Source organism: Carettochelys insculpta, chromosome 10, assembly GCF_033958435.1.
Source record: "Carettochelys insculpta isolate YL-2023 chromosome 10, ASM3395843v1, whole genome shotgun sequence".
Taxonomy (NCBI): domain Eukaryota; kingdom Metazoa; phylum Chordata; order Testudines; family Carettochelyidae; genus Carettochelys; species Carettochelys insculpta.
Window position 1 is genome coordinate 5,195,333 of NC_134146.1, and position 18,883 is coordinate 5,214,215.

Here is an 18,883-nt window from a genome sequence, read left to right on the forward strand (position 1 = left end):
TTTCACTAAATTGTTTTGTCTTGAAAGGTGCTCGGTCAATACATAATATTTCTAGATTGTCACCCCCAGACACACTTGAATGTCCTTGATATAGCTCATGTGGTCACTTGTATTGCGTCAAATCTCTAAGGGTACACTACAGTTACTGGAAGATGGACATGGTGGCCATTGATCTTCCAGGGTTCGATTTAGCACGCCTACTGGGGGCCATGGTAAATTGAACAATCAGGCCTCCGCTGTTAACGCTGGTACTCCCTGCAGTTGTGAGGAGTATGGGAAGTCCGCAGAAGAGTTTCTCCCATCAACCTCACACTGTGGGGATGACAGGAAGAATCGATTTAGGATACGTCAGCTCCAGCCACACAATTCACATAGCTGGACTTGTGTATCTTAAATCAATATTTCCCTGTGTTGTATGTAGACCTGGCCTAAGGATGACTGTCTAGCCTCCTGCCAATGAAAGTCTCTGTCCTGAAGATGTGTGTCTTTCAGCTGAACCTATGGTGGCTCCTGCAGGAGTTCTAGTGTAACCTAGGTTGTATCTGAAAGCAGACCTGCTCTGAGTGGTTAAAACATATCTGCCACAAGAGTCTTCTCCATTTATGGACTCCCTAAGCACTTCCACTGGTTCAGCTGAACTGGTAAGAATATTTTTATAAATTTTGCAGAGTAGAGGAAGTCATGTAATAGGCCAGTTCTTCAGGTCAAATCCTACTTATGGGCTTCTCCTTTTCCAGCCTCTTACACCACATTCCACAGCTTCTCTGTTGCAATGTTACAACCTTAGGGCATATGAAAAAACACACGCTTGAACGCAGCTGTTTGCTTCTGTACCTTGGTTTTGTTTTTGTTCTTTATTAGTGCTGTTCGCTTTCTGGGGCTGTAGGATTCTCCATGTCATTTTAGTTTGGTTTTGTCTTGTGTATTTTTCTTTTTGTTAAATGATAGAAGTCTAAATAGTAACATGGGTGAACTAGAGTACCTGGCTTTAAATGAGGATAGTCATATAACAGGCATCACATAAATAGTTGGCATAAGGGTAATAAATGAGACAGTATTAGCAGGGTACAGAAAGGAATTAGAGATTAGGCTGCATTGGTGAGGGAGTGGCACCGTATGTGAAAGAAAGCACTGTTAAATGAAGAAAAAATGTGAAATGAATCAAAGTGCACTTTAGAATCTCTATGGTTAGAAATTCTATCCTGGAACAAGAAAGAGGGCAGTAATAGGAAGGTACTGTCAACCACCTAACAGGAGGGTAATGGTGAGTGTGAAATGCTCCGAGGGGATAAAAACACAATCATGTCAGCTGTCCCAATATTGACAGGGTGAATGTCGCCTCAGGAAGGGATGCAGAGGTGAAATTTCTAGATGTTATGAATGGCTGCTTCTTGGAGCAACTAGTCCTGGAATCCCCAATGGAAGAGGCAATTCTTGATTTACCAAAGCCTTGTAAGCAAAATAAGCAGTCATGGGATAAGAGAGGCGGTCCTCTCATTCCTTCTGATGGACCTGGTACTGTCAATGTTGTGAAGACAGCGTACTGAAATAGATGGACAGTTGGTCTGGCTCAGTGTGGCCGTTCTCATATTCTTACGTAAGCGCTATACGTGTTGCTGTAAGTAAATGTGCAGTATAGAAATAACGTGAGACCAAGACAAGCAGCCTTTAGGTTGCAGGGATGACTGGAATGAGGCACAAAGGAAGTTGTAGTAAGAGGCAGAATAGGGAAAAGCTGAAAAAACCTGGAGCAGAGCAATATGTCCGCTGGCGAACGTTTCTCGCCAGAGCCAGAAAGGAGTCTGAGATTCTTGACTTTCATCATTTCTCTGCTGTCAGAAAATACCTGTGAAACCCGTTTGTAAAGTGGGTGTCTCATCCCCCTCTGGTTCTCAACCGGGAATCTGGGGGCTCTTTTGGGGGCCATGAGCAGGTTTCAGGGGGTCTTGCAAGCATGGCTGGCATTAGATTTGCTAGGGCCCAGGGCAGAAAGCTGAAACCCCACTGTGTGAGAGTGCAGCCTGGGGCCCCGAGCCCCACTATGGGTCTGAAAACAAAGCCTGAGCAACTTATCTTCACAGTGCCCTCTGTGGTCTGAGGCCCCAGGCAATTACCCTGCTTGATACCTCCCACCCCAACCCCGTCCCTAGCTTTTATATGCAGAAAAACAGCCATTTTAGTATGGCTGGGCCGTGGACTTTTTATAGCATGTTGCCAGAATTGGAGCTCAGAAAGTAAAAGGTTGAGAACCCCTGACCTAGAGAACAACTTACTGCTGCTATCAGTTATTCTGTTAGCTCCAATTATAGAAGACTGTGTGATGGATCAAATGCTTCCAGTCCTGCTGATGAATAATGAGGGTTCTGGGTCTCACACAATGAAATTTGTGTTTGTTTAATTTGATTTTTAAAATACCTAGGTAATGACACCTGCAAAGTTGCATTAAAAGAGCATTAAAGAGTCTAAATCAAACTCAACCTTAGGACATGCCAGAATTAAGGTCATCTGCACAAGTGAATTCAGCCCTCTTGTTTGTATGCAGTATGGTAGTGTATCTAATTACATAACCACATATTATATTTTCCACAGGACTCCTGATTCTATGGAATGAATGGATAGTTTTGCTCTGTGAGTGGTTGTGTCATGAATTAGGCTTTTGTCTGTAGGCTCGCTGGCCCATTTATTGCAGAAGTTGGAAGGTGCATGTTGAAGGATGCAAGGACTTGCCGGAAGAGGAGGAGTGATCTCATGGTTAAAACAGTTGAGTGAAGCTTCGTAGGATTAGATTCTATCCCTGCCACAGATTTCCTGTGCAACACTAGTCAAGTCACTTCAACCAGACTTTTCATAGGCAGTCATTAACTTTGCATTTCTTAGGTGGTCAAAGAGATGAGATGGATGAGGTAATATCCTGTTATTAGAGCAACTTCTGTGGGTGACAGAGACAGGCTTTCAAATTACACAGATACAGAGACCCTGATGTCTCATTTGCGGAAGCACAGAGCACTCAGAGCTGTAACTGAAATGAAAGGCACCTGTGCTCTCAACATATGAAGTACCACACAACATCAAGTACTCTGAAAAGTCAAGTCTTTAGTGTCTCACATGGGGCAACCGAAATCACTGAATACTTTTGACCTTCATCTCTCTGTGGCTCAATTCCCCATCTGCACAATGGCGACGAAATACCCTCTCATTTCACAGTAGTGTTATGAAAACAAATTCTTTAGTCTTTGTGAAGCATTCAGATACTGAAGTGATGAGCGCAATAGAAAGGCCTGTGAGGAACGCATTAATTCTGTCTCCAGGACAGGGTTTGAATAATGGAAATAAGGTGTGAAGCCAATTTTAAAAATAAGCCTAAAACGAAATATTGAATAGGTGATAATTCAGTGAGCAGTGTTTAATGAAACATTAGAATGTCCTCAGGCCATTTGTCAGTTCCAGGTTTTCTCTCCCAGGTCCTCATCATTTCTAGGTCTCTGTAGTTTATGATCAAGTATGTTCAGTAGAAAAAAAATAATAAGATAAACACATGGGGCTTTTTAAGAAGTCCCCCATCTTGGTAAAGCTACAAGAGAACAGACTCCTGCTAGTCACAGAGTGTGCGGGATGAAATGAGGTTTCATTTTCTATAGAGGAGGAATGGAAAAAATCATCTATGCTTAAGTACTTCATTTGCATGGATCATATTTACCCTGTGTGATTCCAGTGTGGTTCAGCCAAAATCACAAGTTGTAAACATGCCAGACTTTCCTGAGCATTGGAACATGCTGCACCTTATGGAATAATTTATTACCTTTTAACAGCTGCAGCTCTGCGGAGAACAAGATAGAACGAGCTAAAAGATGAGTGAACTCATGGAAGATATGACTAGTGAGACCCTCCTATCGCTTATTTGTGTATCAGAGAAGATGACTCATCAAGTACATCACATCTAGCTTTGGGTGGACCTACAGATCACTTTCCTACTTGCCTTGAGCTAACATTTCCACCACCATCCTGTTACTAAGCATGTAGAAGAGCAAAGCATCTGAGGGAGGATTAGTGGGTAAAGTCTTTGGGATACGCTCTAAACTTAACATCCTCCTTTTATATAAAAAGTTTATGTGATTCCCTTCAGCCTCCTGCTGTGGAAGTGAAGTCCAACTGTTCTTTTAAAGGTTCCTCCAGTGGCTTTTACTTGGTTTATATTTTTAAGGCTAGTGGCACAAATTGGTCAGCTTAGAAACCTCTTTTTAAAAGAAATCTCCTAGGTTAAGATTCTCCTTTATATATTGCTCAGTGTCCCACATCAGTGAGACCTATAGGCTGGGTCTCCAGACCACTTTTCAGGTATTCTGGTACTAGCAGACCTTATGTATTGAAGTTCGCGTGGTGCTTGAATTCGACAGAAAATTAGGAATGGTTAGGACAAGACCTTCAGGAGCCGTATTAACTAAGCCATTGTTAAATGTGTCTTTGCAATAGGAGTAGGTATGAACTGGTTGTTTAACATTCTGTCTAAACCTACTAGAACCAGGGTTTAGCCATGATCAGCTGCCAAGCTGTTGAATTTTACTTGTCCCAATCTACACCGACGGCGAAGCCATCTTTTTACATCATCTTATTTAACACGACTCCTCCAGGTCATGCTTAACCTGAGAGTTGCCCTACTCTGTGCTTCTGATACAGTGGCCTCCTTGAGCCACTGTAAGTCCATTAAGTCCTCCAGAGGTTATGCAAGGGCCCCTTCCTCTTTGGGATGTTCCCTGAGGGAGAGTTCACTTTGGCCAGCGTTCCCTGTAAACTGAGCACTTGATTGGCTATGCAGGGGAGAGTCAAACGATGCCCATCTGATTAGCAGAGTGCCCACAGCCAGCAACGTGTTTCTACTGGTGGGGGACATCCACACATGCCTCAGACTACATAATAAAATTTATTCTGCACATGGATGGAAAAAATAGAGAGAACATGGCTGTGGGCCTATAACTCCTTCGTGTTAGCCTCATGAACACCTAGGGGGCATAGTGCAACAATGAATTTGTCCCTTTTTATTTAGCCAGACAACAGATAGAGCAGGCCTGGGGCAATACAAACTTTCCAATGTGCCTCAAACCATCAGCTCTTAGAATGTTTAGTTTTTATTACACTTCTTGAGACAGCTGTGGCTGAGACCACCCAAACCTTATCATTATCATCCTTTGCGGTAGGGTGGTGGAGCAGGAGGTTATTTTTCTTCTGAGTCATCTTACTGCCAGGTTCGATAAGCCTACATAAGAGCTATTATTCTGTTAGATTTACTTTAGCTGAACAAATAAGGGGATTGGAGCATCTCTCTGAGCTAAAGGAAACTGGGAACAAGCAAAAGAGGAAGGGTGCTTTTCTTTGTTTGCTTGAGCTTTATGTTTTATCGTTTTGAGTTAACACTAAATGCAGGACAAGGAATGTCAAGTGTTGGGGTAGCCCTATTTTTGGTTGTTTGTTTGTAGTAGGGATGTTCATGGTTAACCAGTAAGCCTCACCTTAAATGTAAGAAAGAGGCTTACGGGTTATCATTAACTGGTGGGGCCTGTGGTGGGGGAGGCGGTGTGGGTAAGCAGGGGAGGCTCTCCAGTCTGGCCTGAATAGCTCTCATCTGCGGCAGTCCCAGGAGCTTTAGAAGAGTTGGAGCAGACCTCGTTTGTGATGGGTTCCAGGGCACACTGTGGGCAGGGTTGTGCTAGCCTGACCTGAGCAGCCCCTGTCCGCAGTGGGGAGGCTGCTCGACACCAGCCGGGCTGAAATGCCCTCCCGCCAGCCATCCCCCTCTCCCCCTCCACCCCTGCCAGATATTACATCCCTAGTTTGTAGCTTTATTTGCTGCATGTTTTTATAAGGCACCCAGCGCACTTTACATTTGTTGATTTTGTGCAATTATCAATAACTAATCTTAATGATTTTAAATATTATAGGTGACATTTTCCTAATTAAGAAGATGGTGCAGCCAACATGGAGGAATTTTTCATTAGACCTTGTCTTAACAGAAAGAGGGTCTGATCTCATAAGTAAAAATTAATAGTAGCTTTGGGACAAGTGATAAAGACTTGATCACTTTTATAATGTGCATGTAGAATAAAGTCCAGGCCAGTTATTTTTATGTAAATTTACACACACACACCACACTTGCTGCTTTAATAGGGCCAGTTTCATACCACTAAAAATGATTGAGCCAAATCAGCTGCGAGGAGGAATTTTAATTAAAAAAAAGAATTATAATTGACAATTACTCAGGAACACCTAAGTGCCACAAAAGCCACAATATCAGAACTGAGGAAGAAGGGGGAAGTTAATAATAATGAGCGTATCAGAAGTTCAGAAAAGTGAGGAAAGAAAGGAAGGGACCCAAGGGCATCTATGGTCACAGAGTTCAGGACAATGAGGAGGACTGTGATCCATAACTGGATGGAAATAGTAGCATTATTAACAACAGTGCTGCATTCTGTTCTGTATTTGGAGGTGGGGGAATGATCTAATCTCATCATATGGAGTTAACACTCTTTCCATTTCTTTCATATCTCTGGAGGATGTTTACTAGAAGCTACTCTAGTTAGACATTTTAAAATCAGCAGGTCCAGATAACTTGCATCCAGGAGTTTGTTTTTAAAGACCTGGCTGGATAACTAGCTGATTCTGAATAAGGCTTAGAGCCCAGGGTAGAAATGACGAGAAGAAAGCTACTGTTGTTTCGGGTTTTTAGAAGGGGTAAATTATAGGCCTGTCAGCCTCATATCAATCCATGGCATGCCAATGGAGCAACGGACACAGGAGTTGGTTAATAAAGAATTAAAGCAGGGTTATGTAAGAAATGCAAGTCAACATGTGTTATTGCAAGTAAATCCTGTCCAACTAATTTGGTCTTTGTTTTTGATGAGATTACAAGTTTGATAAAGATAATAGTGTTCACAGCTGCCTGTGGAGGGGTGGTGGTAGTGAGGAATTAGGGCAGGTGCCCTTAGGTTCTGGGCTGCTACCACAGCAGCAGCAAGAGCCGTGGGTCCCTTAAGTAGCCGTCAGAGCCTTGCATGGTGTACTCCCCAGCTCTGCCTCTTCTGCGCAAGGCCCCACCTCTTCCAGGACTGTAGCTGAGTCACCTTCCCCCCCGCCACCACATGTCCAGGGCCTCAAAAAGTCTCCTGTCATCCCTGATAGTGTGAACTTAATAGACTTTTATAAGGCATTAGACTTGGTACTACATGAGGCTTTGATTAAAAAATGAGAATGATATAATGTTAACGTGGCACACGTTAATTTGATTAAAAACTGGCTAACATAAATGGGGTGTTATCGTCAAGCAAGTCTGTTTACAGTAGGGTCCTGCAGTGGTTGGCTCTTCTCGCTACACTGCATGACATTTTTATCAATGACACCCTAGAAGAAAATTTAAAATGATCATTGATGAAGTTTGCAGATGATGCAGTGTTCGAGGGAGTGGTACATAGTGAAGAAGTCAGGTCACTGATTCGGAGTGTTGTGGATCGCTTGGAAAACTCCCTCAAGAACACCTGACTAAGTGCCCCAGGCGAGCAACATATGGGGAACACAATCCTGGAAAACTGTGAAGGGGCCAATGGTGCTGAAGCTGCTGAATGTGAGCTCCCATTATCACGCAGTGGCCACGTGCCTGCAAGATGGTGCCTTCTGCTGCCTGTTTTGGGGATGAGCTTTGCCAGGCTGATAGCCCTTCCAGTAGTTACCCTCCATTATTCTCTCAGCCTGCAGCCCTCTCCCATTCTAGGAACTGCTGTGTACTCTTCAAGAGTTAGCCTTCTAGCCAGGTCACCGGGTAAGTGGTCTCCCTGTCTGGGCTTGGAAAGTCACTTTCCGCAAACAGGCTTAGGTAGTCTTCCTATTCATGGTCTTACTGGTGTCACTTCTCCAGTGTCTGGCTGGGGAGCCCAGGTCCACGCTCTATTCTGGGCTCAGTGACCTTCCGCTGAAATCAAGGTCTGTTCCGTCCCAGGTTTGCTGTGTTTCCGTTGGCATCACAGAAAGTTGGTGGGATAACACACATGATTGGAATGTTGGTATTGAAGGGTACAGTCTGCTTAGGAAGGATAGACAGGGAAGAAAGGGGGGAGGCGTTGCCTTATATATGAAAAATGTACACACTTGGACTGAGGTGGAGATGGACGTAGGAGATGGATGTGTTGAGAGTCTCTGGGTTAGACTAAGAGGGGTAAAAAACAAGGGTGATGTCCTGCTAGGAGTCTACAACAGGCCGTCTACCCAGGTAGAAGTGGTGGATGAGGCTTTTTTTAAACAACTAACAAAGTCATGCAGGGCCCCGGATTTGGTGGTGTTGGGGGGCTTCAACTATCCAGATATATGTTGGGAAACTAATACAGCAGGGCACAGACTATCCAGTAAGTTCTTGGATTGCATTGGATACAATTTTTTATTCCGAAAGGTTGAAAAAGCTACCGGGGGGAAGCTGTTCTTGATTTGATTTTAACAAATAGGGAGGAATTGGTAGAGAACTTGAAAGTGGAAGGCAGCTTGGGTGAAAGTGATCATGAAATCATAGCATTCACAATTCTAAGGAAGGGAAGAAGGGAAAACAGCAAAATAGAGATAATGGATTTCAGGAGGGCAGATTTTGGAAAATCAGAGAGCTGATAGGTAAGGTCCCATGGGAAGCAAAACGGAGGGGAAAAACAGCTGAGGAGAGTTGGCAGTTTTTCAAAGGGACATTATTAAGGGCCTAAAAGCAAGCTATCCCGCTGCGTAGGAAAGACAGAAAATATGGCAAAAGACCGCCTTGGCTTAACCAGGAGATCTTGCATGATCTCAAAATAAAAAAGGAATCATATAAAAAATGGAAACAAGGACAAATTACAAAGGATGAATAAAGGCAAACAACACAAGAATGCAGGCGCAAGATTAGAAAGGCTAAGGCACAAAATGAGCTCAAACTAGCTACAGGCATAAGGGGAAACAAGAAGGCTTTTTATAAATATATTAGAAACAAGAGGAAGACCAGGGACAGGGCAGGGCCATTGCTCAGCGAGGAGGGAGAAACAGTAACAGGGAACTTGGAAATGGCAGAGAGGCTTAATGACTTCTTTGTTTCGGCCTTCACTGAGAAGTCTGGTGAAGGAATGCCCAACATAGTGAATGCTAGTGGGAAAGGGGTAGGGTTAGAAGTTGAAATAAAAAAAGAACAAGTTAAAAATCACTTAGAAAAATTAGATGTCTGCAAGTCACCAGAGCCTGATGAAATGCATCCTAGAATACTCAAGGAGCTGATAGAGGAGATATCTGAGCCTTTATCTATCATCTTTGGAAAATCATGGGAGACAGGAGAGATTCCAGAAGACTGGAAAAGGGCAAATATAGTGCCCATCTATAAAAAGAGGAATAAGAATAACCCAGGAAGCCTACAGGCCAGTCAGCTTAACTTCTGTGCCAGGAAAGATAATGGAGCAGGTAATTAAAGAAATCATCTGCAAGCACTTGAAAGGTAGTAAGGTGATAGAGAACAGCCAGCATGGATTTGTAAAGAACAAATCATGTCAAACCAATCGGATAGCTTTCTTTGACAGGATAACAAGCCTTGTGTATAGGGGAGAAGTGGTAGATGTGGTATACCTAGACTTTAGTAAAGTCTCGGTCTCACGTGATAGTCTTATAAAAAAACTAGGCAAATACAATTTAGATGAGGCTACTATAAGGTGGATGCATAACTGGCTGGATAACTGTACTCAGAGATGTCAAGTATCAGAGGGGTAGCCGTGTTAGTCTGGATCTGTAACAGCAACAAAGGGTCCTGTGGCACCTTATAGACTAACAGAAAAGTTTTGAGCATGAGCTTTCGTGAGCACAGACTCACTTGTGACTCTGTGAAGTCTGTGCTCACGAAAGCTCATGTTCAAAACTTTTCTGTTAGTCTATAAGGTGCCACAGGACCCTTCGTTGCTGTACTCAGAGAGTAGTTCTCAATCCTGCTGGAAAACTATAACAAGTTGGATTCCGCAGGGGTCTGTTTTAGGACCGGTTCTTCATCAACGATTTAGATATTGGCATAGAAAGTATGCTTATTAAGTTTGCAGATGATACCAAGTTGGGAGGGGTTGCAACTGCTTTGGAGGATAGAGTCATAATTCAAAATGATCTGGATAAATTGGAGAAGTGGTCTGAGGTAAACAGGATGAAGTTTAATAAGGACAAATGCAGAGTGCTCCGCTTGGGAAGAAACAATCAGTTTCACACATACAGAATGGGGAGAGACTGTCGAGGAATGACTACAGCATAAAGGGATCTAAGGGTTATAGTGGACCACAGGCTACATATGAGTCAACAGTATGATGCTGCTGCAAAAAAAAGCAAACATGATTCTGGGAAGCATTAGCAGGTGTGTTGTGAACAAGATACAAGAAGTCATTCTTCTGCTCTACTCTGTGCTGGTTAGGCCTCAGCTGGAGTATTGTGTCCAGTTCTGGGTGCAGCAGTTCAGGAAAGATGTGGAGAAATTAGAGAGGGTCCAGAAAAGAGCGACAAGAATGATTAAAGGTCTAGAGACTGCGACCTATGAAGAAAGGCTGAAAGAACTGGGCTCATTTAATTTGGAAAAGAGAAGATTGAGGGGCGACATGATAGCGGTTTTCAGATATCTAAAAGGATGTCATAAGGAGGAGGGAGTAAACTTGTTCTTTTTGGCCTCTGAGGATTGAACAAGAGGCAATGGACTTAAACTGCAGCAAGGGAGGTTTAGGTTGGACATTAGGAAAAAGTTCAAACTGTCAGGGTGGTCAAACAGTGGAATAAATTGCCAAGGAAGGTTGTGGAATCTCCATCGCTGGAGATATTTAAGAACAGGTTAGATAGATGTCTATCAGGGATGGTTTAGACAGTACTTGGTCCTGCCATTGGGGAAGGGGGCTGGACTCGATGGCCTCTCGAGGTCCCTTCCAGTCCTAGTATTCTATGATTCTAACCCTCTGGTTCTCGGTTCCTTCTCTGGGTTTACCAGCCTCAAAACTCTACCCTCCCAGGGACCACTTACCTCTGTAGTCCAAACACAGTACTGTTCTCCCAGGGTGAGCTTGCATCCTACTTCCTGGCAGCATCCATGTGCTGTCTGCTCCCAAGTAGCCAGTGTGATTTTGGGATGGGTTAAACATGAATCTTGAAGAGGAGCAGAGAGGTTATTTTACCTCTTTATTTGGCACTGGTGTGACCGCTGCTGGGCTCCTGTGTTCCATTCTGGTCCTTCCGATTCAAGAAGGAAGTTGGTAAATCGAAGACAGTTCAGAGAAAGGCCACAAGGATGATGAAAGGAGTAGAAAACCTGTCTTACATATGCTGTGGGTGTAAGAGGTGAGGGGAGGCAATGCCTTCTCTGGGTCTTAGTGCTCAGCCTTCTACAATGCCTGTCCCTTCTCTCACTGTTTCTGAAGGCTCCTGCAGTGTTGGTGAGTCTTCCACCAAGTGGGTCTATTAATGTAAAAGTGAAAAGCCTTTCAGCTTGCCCTACCTATTAGGATAACCTTGAGTCTGGGAAGGAGCCATTAAGTCTTAATGAAGCCTTTTAACAGGCGTGCTAATCCTGAATTTACTGACAAAAACAGTTGTGCATTACTACTATGTCTATAGGACCTTAGCTTAAAATGTATTTTAAATATTTCATTAGTTTGTTGCTGAAGATTATAAAAATCACATCTCTTAAAAAATCCATGCCTAGATTCTCAGATGCACAGTCAGGGTACTCATTATTAGTCTTACATGCTTGGATCTTGAGACACATGGTTTTTAAATAAATTCTTCAAAAGTCCACCCTTATCTAAAATATAGGTCGTAAGTACTACAGTATAAAACTTCCTTCCTGTCATTTCTATCCAAATCTACTCTCTCTTACCTTCTCCCGCTACACCCAGTGAAGAGAGCCCTTATTCGGACAGCATTCCTTTTCTTCCAGAAAGCTGGACAAATGAGTTTCCCATTCTTTGCTTCTGACTATTTGATGAATTACTTTTAACAGAACCCTCCACCAAAATCTCAGTACCTTACTAGGATGTAAAATCCTTTGTTATGCCTAAAATTTTTGGAACATATTTTTAACAAAAACATATTGTGAAATTTCATAAACATGTCTATTGTTAATGAAGGTCACGCAAAATAGTGTTCCTTTTGTAAAAACAAGTAACTTGGTTTTGAACATGGTAGACTGTTCTGACTGATTAATTTTAAATGTCTTTGTTTCAGTGAGGTAAGTATGCAGTAGTTTGGAGAGGTTCCTGTATGAAGGCTTAGGAGTATATTTAAAATATAAAATCGTCTTAGAAATACTGGTAAAGAAGCTGTAAAACAGAAAAGAGCTCCATCACATATTCTGCAATTTTAATGCTGTATTCAACAGGATGGCTGATTTGTCCACATTACAAACTTTTTGCAAATAAATCTCAGACAAACTTCAGGATGTATCAAAAAACCCGTTACTGAGAATTTTTATCCGCATACGTAATGTTTTTAATTGGGGGCCTTCTGCATGCCCAGTCGTCAGAGTCTGGCATACAGTGGCAAACATTCTCCATTTTCTTTAGAAAGAAATGATAGGAGGTTTTTTTATTCCAAATGTTATTTGCTACGTTTGGGTTCAGAGAGTTGGTTGGTTGGGGGTGAGCAGAGAGGAGAAGGGAAAAGAAGGCGGTGAGGAGCAGGGCCTGGGCCGATTAGGGGTGGAGTATGGATGCGGCCTCCGCTGAGGCGTTTGTTTCTCCAAGCAGCGGCTGCACCTACTAGCAGTGCTGCTTCATAAGTCTGAAAGAGGTAGCTGCATTAGACTGTAGCTTCATAAAAAGCAAGCAGTCCCGTAGCACTTTCAAGGCAAACAGATTAATTAACAGATTAAAGATTAATAAATAAGTCTGTGCATCGTTAAGGCATTACAGGGCTGCTTGCGTTTCCTGCCGTATAAGGATAGACTCGAAGAACTCAATCTATTTAGCTTAACAAAGAGATGCTTAAGGGGTGAATTGCTTATAGTCAGTAAGCATCTACATGGGGGACATATATTTAATAATGAACTCTTCTGGGAAGCAGGGAAAGGTCAGCCATGTTCCATTACATGGAAGTTAAAGGAAGACTATTCAGACAATAAGACGCATTTTTAACACTGAGGTTAGTGAACTGTTGTTAGACTTTATCAAGAACGATGGTGGAGCCTTTATCGTGGATAATGTTTTCGTCAAGATTGGAATTTTTTTTTAAATGAAAAGATTTTCTTTCGGAATTATTTCTGGGAGTTCTGTGATCTGCATCATTCAGAAGGTCAGACAATCTGAGGGATGTCCATCCTGTGACCAGTGGGTCAGAATCTGGCCCGCGGAGCCTTTTTATCTGGCCTGTGCCACTGGCGGCGCTGCCATTTTCTGGCACAGTTTGCGCAGATTGTGTCAGTTTAGGGCTGTGAGGGGTTAAGTCTGGGGTGGGGGCGGGGCTGGGACTATTTTGCGTTTGGTCCCCGGAACATGTTAACAATTGCCGTGTGGCCCCTTGATGAAAAAATTGGGACACCCCTGAGCTAGATGATCAGAAAGGTTCCTTCTGGCCTTAACTTACTTTAAGCACAATTTGCAGTGTGTATATGAATGCTGAAAAGTACAGGACAAGAACCCAAGATGTCCTATGTGGACTAGACATAAACTCTGCTGTTGAAGGTAAGGTATCAAAATGTGGAACTTGCAATAAGTGTAAGAAACAGAAGGGAGAAGAACCACTGAAACCACATGACTTTCATGTTCTCTTTTTTCTAGTTTGGGAGCATGTGTAATTCCCTGGGCAACTTAATGATGGGGAAGTAAGGGTGGGGGGAATTATTTGTTTCATACAAATCTACAGACTCATAATGTCAGTGGTGACCCCTTGTGTAGCATAGCAGGGAGGGGTCACTGTCGTGGCTCGGGCTCCTTGCTCCAGCTCCTCTGGTCAGTTTATATTTGATTCCAGCAGGATTGGAAACAAGTCGACTTGGAAATCATTCACAAGTCCTTTCTCCCACAAGCACAACAGCATCGAACTTGACAAACCTAGAACTATTGTGCAGATCTGTATTGGAGAACATGTTGAAAAATCAGTGTCTTTTAAATTATACTCTATGGCCGTGTCTACACTACCCCAAACTTCGAAATGGCCATGTAAATGGCCATTTCGAAGTTTACTAATGAAGCGCTGAAATACATTTTCAGCGCCTCATTAGCATGTGGGCGGCCACGGCACTTCGAAATTGATGTGGCTTGCCGCTGCGCGGCTTCTCCCGACAGGGCTCCTTTTCGAAAGGACCTCGCCTACTTCGAAGTCCCCTTATTCCCATCTGCTCACAGGAATAAGGGGACTTCGAAGTAGGCGGGGTCCTTTCGAAAAGGAGCCCCGTTGGGACGAGCCGCGTGGTGGCGAGCCACGTCAATTTCGAAGTGCTGCGGCCGCCTGCATGCTAATGAGGTGCTGAATATGTATTTCAGCGCTTCATTAGTAAACTTCGAAATCTCCATTTACATGGCCATTTCGAAGTTTGGGGCTAGTGTAGACATAGCCTGTAAGTGGTAAGGCGAATATTCACCCTTCCCAGAGGCTGACTGTGTTGCCAGTTGATGCTCAGAGCATGGTTCTTTGTTAGTTTTTTTTAATGTCACAGATTACTGTAAATGGAAGGAGTGTTTCCAGCTGACTTGGCATCAGCAAAAAAGAAGTGGTTGAGAGGTATTGATTATCAGCTTTGTTTATTACGTCAAAGAACTGTATTGAGGCACTTGCTAAGACAACTGCATCTAGCCAGAAATTAATTGAATTGATCTACAAACGTTATGCGCATAGTTATACAACATGGCTGTGTCTACACGTGCCCCAAACTTCGAAATGGCCATGCAAATGGCCATTTCGAAGTTTACTAATGAAGCGCTGAAATGCATATTCAGTGCTTCATTAGCATGCGGGCGGCAGCGGCGCTTCGAAATTGACGAGCCTTGCCGCCGCGCGGCACGTCCAGACGGGGCTCCTTTTCGAAAGGGCCCCGCCTACTTCGAAGTCCCCTTATTCCCATGAGCTCATGGGAATAAGGGGACTTCGAAGAAGGTGGCGTCCTTTCGAAAAGGAGCCCCATCTGGACGCGCCGCGCGGCAGCAACGCTCGTCAATTTCGAAGCGCCGCTGCCACCCGCATGCTAATGAAGCGCTGAATATGCATTTCAGCGCTTCATTAGTAAACTTCGAAATGGCCATTTGCATGGCCATTTCGAAGTTTGGGGCACGTGTAGACACAGCCCATATGTTATATAACTAATCATAATCCCAAAGTGATTTATTACAAAATCTTGCTTATTACTTTGGTCTCAATCACTTTCAGGCATTGGTGGGGAGGTAAAGAATACCAACTAGTAGCTGGAGTTTTGGGGAATACCACTGTGGTGGACGTGGTTAAGTACCACATTTCATGGTATCTTTCATGCTGTAAGACATGATGTACCCCTGCATAGAATTTGGCATGGTTCAAAAGGAGGTACATTGAACATAAAAATAAAAAAATTGAAGATGCCGGAACAAGTGCCAGCTATGCTTGAGATTCACGTTACGCTAGGCCTCGTGGCATGTCTTTTGAGAACACCTCCTTCTTTTGAGGCAAACCAGAAGCCTGAAGGCATCCATTAAGAATGGTTTGAACATGTGAGACAGGTGAAAAACTTGTATGAATCAGTCACTGTTGGTGAGACTATTGCAGGGAAAATAAAGTCAGCGTGTTGATCCAACAAACACCAATGCACACCATGTTGAGTAATACAGACAGCCCTACAACAAGAATGCATGTAATGTATTACATCAAAAGTTAAAAGCAGCAGAAACAAATACTGATTGTACTACTGCAAACTGTGTGACTCAGATGGATTTTGTACAATACCTTGCTGAGCCTCTGCTGGTTTCAGTGGCTGTTGCAGAAACAAAGGTGGTAGTGTCCAGTACAGAGGATAGGGAAAAGAGAAATATGTGCTGTGAAGGTGACTGACGAGGAACAAATGATTAGCAGAAAGGCTTTTAAAGCACTGGCTGAAAATTAGTAACATAGAGAAAGCCGTGGTAGTCTATATACTATCAAAACAAAAAAGCAGTAAAGTAACACTTTAAAGACTAACAAAATAATTTATTAGGTGAGCTTTCATGGGACAGACTCACAGTGGGTCTGTCCCATGAAAACTCACCTCATAAATTATTTTGTTAGTCTTTAAAGTGCTACTTTACTGCTTTTTTGTTCTGGCTGAAAATTGTGTGATGTAGTTTTCTAGCTGCAGAAGTGAATCAGGCACATATCGTTACAAGCTTCAAAAAAACTGATGCTATCAAAATGGGAAGATAGCACATTTGTCAACAGTCATATGAACGTTCTTTCCAGCTGTTACATTTTTATGTTCTTAACTTACCCTTGGAATGAGGTAGTATTACACGCTGGCCCTCACACTCCCAGATCTGTGCAAAGTAAATGGGAAGGAGTCCTTTGAATTAGTGGAGTCTTGTTCAAACCATTGTGAAATGGAACTTTGCTAGTAATAACAGATTGTAGAACGGTTTGTTTTCCCTGTGAGATTCAAGATGAATTAATTAACAAGCATTCACTCACAATTCACAAGTGGCTCATTTCAGCAGTTCTCTATGGCGGTGTCTGCGTTGTGCTGTTTGGATATCTCCTTCCCCCTTTTACTAACACTGGTGCAGCTTCAGCAGAGTAGACAGGGCAGCTGGGGTGGCTGTGCTTTTACCATCATGTTGTAGAACTTTTCTCCCATGGGAAGCTTTTGACAGAAGACCGCTGGCTCATGGTATATGTCAGATCAAGCACAGTATGTCAAGTTCTCCCTATTATGCACAGTCAAAGGGGCTAGTAGGAAAGTCAGGACAGACAGCAAAGCACTGCAATTTGAGGAAGGTCTGGAGAATTTAAGGGCGTCATGCTCTACGCTCTTAAAATACAGGAATACACTTCACAGGGCTTTATTAGGATCACCAGTTCAGAGATTTTATGAGCATGAGAGAAAAAATTTACTGCCCACATCTAAGAAACATCTTGTGGTAAAGGCAATTAAACCTGAAGTAGTCGCAAAACCTTTCTAGCTCAGAACAAGAGAGTCACTACTTTTGCAAACTGGAATGAATGTTAGGATCCAAACCGTGGCTGGAGAATTGCCAAGAGAAAACCTATAACTGTCACAAAATGCTGTACGTCATAATGACTCCCAAAGATCAGCGGCACAAATGGCCTAGAAGATGTTCAGCAAAGCCGAGGAGGACTCTCTGGAGGCTGTGTGATTGAGAATGTTCAATGCTCTCGTTCCATTAAAAGTAACCCATCCACCAGTCAATAATAGCGAAAAACACCCTGGGCAGAAAACACAAGTACCAAGTGACGTACCCACTAACTGACTAAACAGGCCTCTAAGGAAGTGGCTGCAGGATCAGAAACCCCTTGCAGTGTACAGAGAGTGGTTATTGGTAGCTATTCTAGAAGAGGTGAACAGTTCTCTCATCTCTTTGAATAGCTCAGGTTGCCTACTCTGAGTTCCACCCTCAATGTCTCCAGCTGTGCATGGTTTCATTATGTGTTTCTTTCTTCATATTTTGCAGCCTTCAACCATATGAAAGGGAACGTCCTGGTTTCATTTTAACCTGTAGTACAGCATTGTGGTGATTTTTGGAGCTACTGCTGGTATGACAGTTGAAGATGCATGTCCATCATTTTCATTCATTCCGCAAAATATTACACTAGAGACTAAAGACTCTGAATGATTTACAGGAGAACATTTTCCCAGCTCTTGTCTTTGATCTATGAGAAACCCTCTCTCTAGGAGGCCATACATTGTTTTCCATGCTAAGAACCTCCCACTCTGCTGAAACATGAAATGGTATCAGAAGCTCCCTGTTTTCCCCAAAATCTGGTAGCTTCCACATTGATTATACAGGTTGAACCTTTCTAGTCTGGAACTCTCATCTGGCAACATCTGTAATCTGGCATGGTTTTAGTTAGCCAGATGACCACTTATCATGGGCGTGACCAAGTTTCGCGTGGTCCCATAAAGTTTGTTTACAGCCACCAGTCCTGGTTGTCAGTGTTCTGTGCTGTTATTTAGCTTTTATTTACTCCTAAATGTCTTCTTAGAGCCCAGTAAGCAGTGGTGAAAGTGTTGGTAATGGGCTAGACTATACTGTTCTGCTGTGGTCTGGCAAATTCTCTGGTTCGGCACTCGTCAGGTTCCGGGGTTGCAGGACTAAAGAGGTTCAACCTGTATTCAAACGAATGAGAGCAGTTCTGTGTTTTAGAATGGTTTGATCTTTCTTATGTGGAAAGCCAGTTGTGTGTGTGACCGTTTGTACGTGGACGCTGTTGGTAGGACCCCGACCACAGAATTTGCTTCTGAATCTACCTTTGCCATAGAATTATGAAACAGATGAACAAAAAAAAAATCAAGCATTTCCAAAGAGTAAGAGAGCTTGAGACACTGTTGTCTTCCTGACTCTGCATCCAACTTTAAATCATAGCTCTGAGATATGAACTCCCCCTGCTCACATGGAGAGAGTGTTAACTCTGAAACCTTGCACTGATAGTCAATATGATTTCATTGCTGATTTTTTTTTTGCGACAACATAATGTGTCTTTTCTGTCCCAAATACCTCTCATGCCTTCCCTGATGTTGCAAATCCCGGCTTTCCTCTAGTTCAGTGCCAAAATCTTCAACTTCTTTCTTATAACTTCTATGCTGTAGCTATGCATTTCTAAGTACGACATTCTGTATCACACTGCAAATGCAAGGGTGGTGCAAATACATTGCATTGTACTATCAAAATTGATAGCAGAAGGAACACAGAATCCAACTGCATTATGTACTTTT

At 43.0% G+C, this 18,883-nt stretch overlaps 1 protein-coding gene across 7 annotated transcripts in view; it reads left to right on the forward strand.

The window, feature by feature from the left end:
* Nucleotides 1–18,883, forward strand: part of PPP2R3A (protein phosphatase 2 regulatory subunit B''alpha) — a 103,073-nt gene that overhangs the window by 2,845 nt on the left and 81,345 nt on the right. The gene's annotated exons all lie outside the window — the stretch shown is intronic.